The sequence below is a fragment of the Hylobates moloch genome, unplaced genomic scaffold (assembly GCF_009828535.3).
Source record: "Hylobates moloch isolate HMO894 unplaced genomic scaffold, HMol_V3 SCAFFOLD_8, whole genome shotgun sequence".
Taxonomy (NCBI): domain Eukaryota; kingdom Metazoa; phylum Chordata; class Mammalia; order Primates; family Hylobatidae; genus Hylobates; species Hylobates moloch.
This window is the reverse complement of record NW_026652283.1, coordinates 10,275,402-10,282,748: the sequence shown is the minus strand read 5'-3', so window position 1 is coordinate 10,282,748 and position 7,347 is coordinate 10,275,402. Positions and strand designations below refer to the sequence as shown.

Below are 7,347 nucleotides of genomic sequence, written 5' to 3'. Positions count from 1 at the left end.
ATATATATATATATATATATATGCACATATGTATTTATTTGTTCAATTATATTAACTATCCAAATGCTTATTGTTTCTGTTTTTTAGAACGACACAGTTTATTCAACAGAAGGCATAAAAGTTAGAATTATCTTTCCCAGAATATGACTTAATTCCTCTGTTTTTCAGCTGTTCACCAATAAAACAATACTGGGGCTATTTTTTTTTTTTTTTTTTGAGACGGAGTCTCGCTCTGTCACCAGGCTGGAGTGCAGTGGCACGATCTCAGCTCACTGCAACGTCCGCCTCCCAGGTTCAAGCAATTCTCCTGCCTCACCCTCCCAAGTAGCTGGGAATACAGGCACCCACCACCACGCCCGGCTAATTTTTGTATTTTTAGTAGAGACAGGGTTTCACCACGTTAGCCAGGATAATCTCGATCTCTTGACCTCGTGATTCGCCAGACTCGGCCTCCCATATGCTAGGATTACAGGCATGAGCCACCGCGCCCAGCCAGGACTATTCTTAACATAGAAAAACTCCAGCACATTAGCCACCTCTGCAGGGCATTGAAGGATAACTGAAGTCCAGGGTCAAGAACACTCAGGGAGGTCAGGTGCCTAAAAGTACTAAGGGGCTTTTAAAAATCTAAAACCGAGTATACTTCAATATCTTAATGTTTGCAAATAAGTATAAAATAGCCTTAGAAAAAATGAGCTCATACACACACACACACACACACACGATCCATCATAATAAATAAATATTGAAATCTATTACTTACACTCAAATAATTTTACATTTTCTTCTGTTCAACTACTTCAAGACTGGAATGTTTTTAGTCAAATATTCACGAGTGTGAAATCCCTCATTTCTCCCTAGTCTGAAAGGAGAGCTTTCAGAGATGTAATTCTTCTCGGATGTCTCCTGAAGTTTTGATTTGCAGTAAAAGCAAATAGGAACCATCCACCAAGTTAGGAAACAGCTACGTCCTTATGGGTTTATCTGTGGCCCTGGTATCAGCAGTCATCTTCCAAATCTGAGACACTAAATCAGCTGTCTTGATTGTTCTTTTGCCACTTGTCAATAAGTCCTTCTCAAATTCTTCAGTAATTTTGCCTTTAAAAATTTTTTTCAAGAGCCCTGAATCATTGAGAAGTTCTTCCATGTCCTCATCTTTGTATCAGCACATGCTTCCCTTTTCCTTATCTCATTCATGTTTTTCTTTTTTTCTTTTTTGGCCTTCTGCTTTGACCAATCTTTATTTTTTATGAATTTTCTTCTCCCTTCATTTTCTGTTTTTCTCCTTTCTTTGTTGCTCCAGTAATTTCTGCCTCTGCTTTTCTCTAATTTTATCTTTAAATGAAATAGCGTCTGTATTGATGTCCACAGGCACAAAATCTGGAAACTGCTTTCCTCTCAATTCTGGCATTGTGGGCATTCTCAGCAGGGAAAAACCTCGAGCAAGACTTGCAAAATCAAGATTATTTAATCCGAAAATCAGGTTGCATTCTTACTTTGCATAAGCCTGGACATAGGACACAAAAGCTTTCATGCTCTTTTCAAACATAGCTCTTTCTGCCAGGGTCATGGACTTGAGTTTTGGCAGAAGGTCAGCTGTGTTTTTCTAGAATTTCATCTCCACCAGGGGGCATTTTTGGTTAATTGCAAGGAAATTGACGTATGACTCTTCCACAGGCAGGAGGAACACCAGAGCTCTGCCTCTGTGGCCAATGAGGGCTGTGCGGCCACAGCGCTGCACAAAGGCACTTGCGTTGTTGGGGCGATTGTACTGCAAAACCCAATTTACTTCAGGAATATTGATTCCTGGGCCACCACATCAGTGCACACTAAAATCCCACTTTGCAATTTGCGGAACTCCATGAAGATCATATTTCATCTTTCCTTGAATGCACACAATCTTCACACTCTTCATCAGCACCTCCAGAGCCTTCCCGTAGTATTCCACACAGGTGCAGGTGCTGAAGAAGACCAGGTGTTGCTCTTGCTTATGACTGCAAAGAAAATGTAGCAACAGATTAAATTTCACATCTGCCTTGCATACCATGTAGTAGTTTTCCAGGGGAAAGTGGTGTTCTGGGCACTGCTGGCTGCCACAACCTTCTTCACTGAGACTGGACAGGGTTCCGGAGGCCCACTCTCCCCAAGTTCTCCACTTCCTGCTTCTGAGTGGCAGAGAAAAGGCCTGTTCTCCTCTGCTTTGGCAAAAACTCCAGGATGGTATTTATGCTTGCCTCAAATCACGTGTGCAGAAGTCTGTCTGCCTCATCCAACACCAGGATATGCAGGGATCACACACAGCTGGCCAGATACAAGCCTTCTGCCTTCCTTCAGAACCTGTCTTCAAGTGGCCTGGAATGGCCACAGTGGTGTTCCCACCTCGTGGCTTAAACTCTTAAACTTGGAACAGAAGAGATCCTGGAGAGCAGAGGAGAATCATTTATTTTTATTATTATTATTATTATTTTTTTTTTGAGACGGAGTCTCACTCTGTCGCCCAGGCTGGAGTGCACTGGTGCGATCTCGGCTCACTGCAAGCTCCGCCTCCCGGGTTCACGCCATTCTCCTGCCTCAGCCTCTCCGAGTAGCTGGGACTACAGGTGCCCGCCACTATGCCCGGCTAATTTTTTGTATTTTTAGTAGAGATGGGGTTTCACCGTGGTCTCGATATCCTGGCCTCATGATCTGCCCGCCTCAGCCTCCCAAAGTGCTGGGATTACAGGCTTGAGCCACTGCGCCCGGCCTATTATCATTTTTTTGAGATGGAGTTTCACTCTTGTCACCCAGGCTGGGGAGCAATGGCATGATCTCAGCTCACTGCAACCTCCACCTCCCAGGTTCAAGCAATTCTCCTGTTTCAGCCTCCCGAGCAGCTGGGATTATGGGCACCCACCACCACGCTCAGCTAATTTTTGTATTTTCAGTAGAGACAGGGTTTCATCATGTTGGCCAGGCTGGTCTTGAACTCCTGACCTCAGGTGATCTGCCCGCCTTGGCCTCCCAAAGTGCTGGGATTACAGGCATGAGCCACTGCGTCTGGCCTAGAATCATTTATTCTTTCTGTCCTTCATAGATGATAAACCAAAGTTTTAAATAGGTGTTTCCCCTTATCCTGCCCTCTTTTCCATGTTCAATTGCTCATTTCCTGGTAAGCATGTCTGCCCTGGCTGCCTGCAGTCCACTTCCCTACACCTGCCATTGCCCTGACTGCCAGTCGGCCTTGACCTATTCTCTCCTAAGGTTTCAAAATGATATGATTCATTTTTCACAAATAAACTTAACATTTCCACATCATCGTATCTGCCAGTTAGAAGGATAGTAGTCTGATTGCTTCAGTTCACGTTTTTTTGGTCTTTAAAGAAGCTGTTTACTTATACTTAAATGGCTTCTTTCAGGAAAAGAAAAATTTGACACACTTCTCTCTCTGCTCCTCCCACCGAAGTATTTGAAGTTTCTTTTTTTTTAATTGTGGAAAGAATGCAAAACATAAAATTTACCATCTTAGTCATTTTCAGCATACAGTCTGGTGGCACTGAGCACAGTCACATTGTTGGGCAACTGTCACCACCATCCATCCACAAAACAGTCTCATCTTCCCAACCTGAAATTCTGTACCCATTAAACACGAACTCTCCATTCCCTTCTCCTCCAGCCCTGGCAAACATTGTTCCATTCTCTGTCCCTACGAAATGGATGACTCTAGGTAGTTCTTAGAAGTGTAATCATGCAATATGTGTCCTTTTATGTCTGGCTTATTTCACTTTGCATGACGTCCTCAAGGTTCATACATGTAGCAGGGTGTGTCAGATTGTAATTCCCTTTCAAGCCTGGATAATATCCCATTGTATGGATAGACCACATTGCGTATCCATTCATTCCTCAGCGAACACTTGGGTTGTTCCCATCTTTGGGCCATTGTGAATAAGTCTTCTTTGAACATATGTGCAGAAATACTAAAAATGATTCATAAAAGATAATTGATTCAACCAGTACTTCCTGAGCTTTGCTGTGGGGCAGACACAGTGCCAGTGGCCACAATAAACAAGACTGCAGACACAGCCAGCTGCCTCCTGGACCTCAGAGCCTAAAAGGAACAGAGACTCAGTGTGGTGAGGTAACTGTCAGGACAGGAGAAACAAGGTCCCCATGAGCACATGGACTATAGCCTGCCCACCTACCAAAAAATTAAAGGCCTCAGAAAAGTTGTGTGACTTGGTATCTGGGCTCTGAAAAGTGAATTTGGGACAAGGTTGTGGGAGCAGGCAGGAGAGGGCAGAGCAGATGGCAGAGACCAGAGGCATCTGAGTCAGAGGACAAAATTTGGGGGTGCAGCCACCCAGGCTGAGGCACATGCAGGAGCCAGAGCAGATGATGCCAGCCCTGTGAACCTGTTAACATCTTGGGTTTATCTTAAAATAGTAGGAAGTCACTGAAACATTTTAAGTAGGGAAGTGACAGGATCTGGTCTGCACTGTATACGAACAGCCTGTCTGGTGTGAGTGCATTGGACTGGATGAAGGTAAAAGTTCAGACAGGAAGTGACTGTTCATAGCCAAGCCATCAAGGATGGAGGCCTGAGCTCACTAGACAGCAGGGAAGGAGATAAGGCACAGCTGGGGGTGACTGAGCCCAGGAAGTGAGAGAAAAGGTGGCATCAAGGAAAGAAAGCCACAGGCTTTTTATAACAACCAGTTAATTATATAACCAATGAATATATATAAATTATATTTATATATAAATATAATATATAACCAATGAATATATATAAATTATATTTATATATAAATATAATTTAAATATACATATGTATATATAATTATATATAAATATAATTTAAATATAGTTATATTTATACAACAGTGCATTTATATATATAAATTATATTTATATAACCAGTGAATTATAGGATAAGTAGAGGTGTAGCGAAATATTGATGCTGTTGAGTGGGGTCTGGTAATCACGTTCAGTTCTTCTCCAAGGATCTGGGGATATCTTGGTCTTGGTCTGGTCAGATCTTTCTTCATCAGCCTGATTTGCTGCAACCTGCTAGACCTTCTGGATGACCCACATCCAAAGAGCTACTATTTTCAGAGTACAATCTATACCCTGTGAGCCTCAAAAAAGTCTGTTATGAGTTGAATTGTGTTCCCCCAAAATTCATGTATGGAAGCCCTAACCCCTAACATGACTATTTGAAGATAAGGAGGTATAAAGTTAAATAAGGTTGTAAGCATGGGACCTTAATCTGATAGGACTGGAGTCCTTATAAGAAGGGGAAGAATCACAAGAGATCTCCTTCTCTGCATGTGCACAGAGAAGAGGCCACGTGAGGCAAGAAGACAGCCATCGGCAAGCCAGGAAGAGAGCCCTCCCCGGAAACCAACCCTGACGGCACTTCAATCTCAGACTTCCAGCCTCCAGAACTGTGAGAAAATGCATTTCTGTTGTTTAAGCCACCCAGTCTGTGGTATTCGGTATGGAAGCCCTGGCAAGCTGATGGATGGTCTTAAGAGGTAGGTATTATAATTGATGAGGAAACCGAGGCTCAGAGAGATCGACTTGACTAAGATCCACAGGTGGTAAGCCACTCATCTGCTGCCCTGCAATGGAGGCTTCCTTATAGCAAGCCTTTTGCTTTTGCAGAGAATTTTCTGTGCATATCCTTGAAGAACCACGTTTTTACCAACTCTATTTCTAAAGCTCTAGCTGTGACTCTGCCTTACAGCCTGCTGTGCAGATCCACACAACAATGTAACTACACGGCCTGCTCTGCAAGATCACCCAGAGCAGGCTTCCCAGTCTCAGAGATGCAGAAATGTGCTGTACTTTCTCTGTCCTCCTGCAGTAGTGAGAGGGAGTTTTATGATAAGTCGGCTATATACTTTTCAGCTGGAAAAAAGTGACTTTGTGGCCAGATAGGATTCCACATGAGTCCCCTGCTTCCTAAGTGAAGCATGTGCTTCCTTCTGTGACTGTGACATTGCAGTGCACAGAGGAGCCTTGCTGCAAGCTTTCCAGTCACCTTCCTGTAAGTGACTTGAGTTCCCAACTGCCTGGCTACAAGTCCAGTTCAACATGAACCCTACTGAAGCAAGTTTTGAAGTTTTAGTTTGAACCAGATGAACTTATGATTTTTGTAAGTAAAAAATGACCAAATATCAGCAATTTCATGTGAATCAACCTAATGTAGTTGGCCCTTTAACCCTGCCCCCTCTGTCTCGTTATGTCCTCTTAGGCTGTCCTCAGATCCCTGGCTTCCTCCTCCGACCCTCCCTGGCAGGGTCCCCGTGATGGACAGGGATGGACGCCTGGGAGAGAAGTCCACAAAGAAACAGAGAGGAAACGGTCAGAGAGGTAGGAGGATAGTGTCAGGGTCCAGAACACATTACCCCAACATGTGGCCCCTTGGCCTGCTGAATATTTTACACGGAAGGAAATGCAGAAAACAGCAGGAGCAGGAAGGTCACTCTCTGACCCTTTCTCCCTGAAACATGGTCAGAAAGGAATTCTCTGACTTGCCTTGCCTGAAAGTAGGTCAGGAGACCCTCATTCCAGAGAGGTCCTGACTCGGTCCTCACACCGCCTTCTTCCCTGCCGGCCTCATCCAAGCCTCTGCTTAAGGAGGGCTCCATGTCCATCTTTAGCAGCTCAGGGTGAATTTATTCCCCAGCCTCTAAGGGTATTTTCTTGTGAAGCTTTGCTCTCTATGACATAAGAGGAGAGGGATGTTTAGAGGAGCTGGGGGAGGAGACCCCAGGGGATTTCCTTGTCCCCACAGATGCATCTGATTGTGAAGCAAAACACACGCAAAGCACCTAGCAGTGCCCAGCACACAGTCAGTGCTCATGAAGTGTTGGTTCCCTCTCACCCACTGCAGTTGGGACAAACAACACACAGGGTGCCAAGATTCAGCTTGATGAAGAAAAGCGTAGCCCACATTCCTGCTCCTGGGCCTCGTCCTCCGTGTTGCAGCTCAAAGTTAAGGACAGCTCAGGTATCGGCATTGCTTGTGCTGAGGATAGGCCAGCATGTCCTGTGCCTGGTGGTCCCCAGAAATGCTATTGCCTGCTCACACTCTGCATCTCCAGTTCATCCCCCCGTTCCTCTCCAAAGCCCACCCTACCCCCATCCCCTCCCAATCCACCTGGAGCTCCCACCTCTCATCTTTCCTTCCCACTGCAGGGCAGGTGGTGATCTGCAGGCCTCCCTGAGAGAGAACTGCCCTTACCCTGCCTGAGATACTCAAAGCCAGGGGCACTGATTCAGCTCTCGGCACTGAGAGGATGGACTGGGATCTTTCCCTGATGCCCTCAGGGGTCTGAAGATAAAGCGTGCTGGGCATGCAGG

At 45.0% G+C, this 7,347-nt stretch overlaps 1 pseudogene; it reads right to left on the bottom strand.

Annotated features, from left to right (window-relative positions):
* Nucleotides 1–998: 998 nt before the first annotated feature.
* On the bottom strand, nucleotides 999–6,638 carry LOC116472189 (ATP-dependent RNA helicase DDX55-like; annotated as a pseudogene).
* Nucleotides 6,639–7,347: the final 709 nt, after the last annotated feature.